Genomic DNA, 2,622 nt, shown 5'->3' with positions numbered 1-2,622 from the left:
CTAAAAGTAAAACCTCTCCGGGGCAGCCAAACCCAGGAAATTACTATCAAAAGATTATCCAGAGATTACAGACACTAGGAACACCTACAACCCTTTGCAAGACCTTGACTCTATAAGATCGACAAGCCTACAACTCGTCTCCGCGCTCACAATCTTCTTCAACGTGATTCTCCTTTACCGGACCCTTCCGATAGACTTCTCAATCGTAGATTTATCAAAGGAATAATTAAAACTCTAAGAGATTCACTTTAACGCTCACCACATATGATCTCTCTTAGCACAGCCTCCGACGAACTCTCTGGGGGTAAAGATTCGTACCTCTTTCTTCTATAATGATGTATATATACCCCCGACAAAACCCTAGACCTAATCCACTTAAAATCACGTTTTTGGGCCTAAAACTTATAGGGTGTCCGGACATGTTAATGGGCAGTCCGGACATGGCTTCGCGGAGCAAGATTTTAGTTTCTGGAAATGAGGTCCGGACCCGGGGAATTGCGGTCCGGACCCGACCTGTCCAGTCTTCATCAACAGCTCCGATCGATGGGCGTTTGTGGTCCGATTGAGCTGAAATTTTGCAGGGACGTTCATAACACATGAATCTACATTATGAACGGTGGAGATTGGATTCTGAGCATTCTATATCAGTGTTTGAGCCGTGAACAGTAACATCTGCATTTTGGAACTGAATTAAGCCAACAGAAGAACTAACAATTATAAATTTAATGATAATTTTAAAAGTTATATTATTTTTAGAATAACATAAAAGAGACAAGAGGTTTAGCATTACTCCATCCGCTAACAACTCCAGTTCATACAAAGTTTTTTATTAATTCTTAATTTTTGAAGAAATTATTGAAAGCGTCTTTCTAATGAGTGAAAAAAATAATATAAAAAAGTGAAAATAAGTGTAACATTCCCCTATATATAATAATTGCCTCTCTCATCTCACACAAGCAACCATGACACTAGCCAATACTCAGGCTTGCAAACCAAGGAAAAATAGGCACAATTTGGGTGTGCCAGGGGCAAGAATGGGTAAAGACACAGGGTGTAAGTAATCTGCAAATTTGAATTTGTGGAGTGTAAACCGTAAGAGCACTACTTGCAGTTTTACCAATTATTTTTTAATTATTTTAGTGAGGCAATTTAATAAAAGCACCTAAATCCTTAATTTTCATCATATTTGTAATTACTCTTTGATGTATAAACATTCTTAATTTAGCAATTTCATTAAATTTAGGGTTAGATCAAACAACAAATGAGTGAAATAACTTTTATATTCCTAAATTTTTTTATAAAATTCCATATGTGTGCCCCAGGGCGCAAATGAACTTTTTACAAAGTTGATTACTCACAAAAAGAAAAAAAGAGAAACAACTTTCTCAAAGTTGATGTTTATCTAGATTAATGCGATGTCCAATGGGTGGAACATGATCCTCTCCATAATATCCCGTTAGTTATACCTAAGGAGTATTTTTGTCTGGACAAAAATATCCCTCCACTATAACTAACCCTCCACTATAACTAACGGGATATTCTCCGGTTTATTTGAACTGAAGAGAATCTTAATTCCCCATGGATAGCCGGGATAAATCTTTTTAGACGCTCACAATGCCAGCTGGTGAGCAATTACAAAGAAAAGTCTCCTAAAAACATAAAAATGAGAAAACTATGTCGAAAAAATTTCCACATTTATAAATGCATCCTAATTAGTAATTGAGTTTCAGAATTTCTTTCGATTTTGTTTACTAATATATATATATATGTATATATATATATATATATTAAAAAAATAGTATGATTTTTACATGCATTTTTAATAAGATAAATAAATTATGTATGGATTTATTAAAATGCAGGTGAGAATCACATAATTTGTTAATATTTGAATGTAATTTGATTGTTAATTCTTCCCCTATTTCACTATGAACTACTGAGTGTACATTGCATGTACTCTCTTTATGGTTCTGACTCTGAGTGTTGTACTCTCTTTAATTATTCGTGGCTAACCTTAAAGGTGATAAAATTGGGTATTTAATTTGTTGGATTCTTCTTATTTCTCATTTGGAGTGTGTTTAAAAAAAGTAATATCTTGTCTGTTTCTGTCCCCCTCCCCTTTTTCTGAGCAAATACATAAACAACACGAATGAACCAAAAACAATTAAGAAAAGGAAAAAGGAAACTCAACAGGAAAATGAAAACAACAACTAAGGATGCATACCAAGCACAACTTTGGTCAATGAAAATGGCACACAGGAATGGTAGAGCTCTCAAAAAATAAATTAGGAAAAACTTCATCTAACTTCTTAATTTTCATTGTATTTATAATTACTTTTTAAAATTTAAAAATTCTTAATTTAGTATATTCAAGTTTCAATCTTTTGCAATATTATCTGTGTTATTAAGTTTGGGTTTAAATCAAATGACAAATGAATAAAATAACTTTTATGCTCCTAAATTTAAATAAAATTATAAATGTGCCCAGGACGCAAATGAACGTGGGCTTTAATGAAAAAAGAAATGGCATTGCTTTTGGCAAAAGTCTATTGATCAACTTTCTCAAAGTTGATTACTCACAAAAAAAAAAAAAAAAAAAAAATTCTCAAAGTTGATGTTAAG

Source organism: Corylus avellana, chromosome ca2, assembly GCF_901000735.1.
Source record: "Corylus avellana chromosome ca2, CavTom2PMs-1.0".
Taxonomy (NCBI): Eukaryota; Viridiplantae; Streptophyta; class Magnoliopsida; order Fagales; family Betulaceae; genus Corylus; species Corylus avellana.
Note: the sequence above shows the minus strand (reverse complement) of the source record.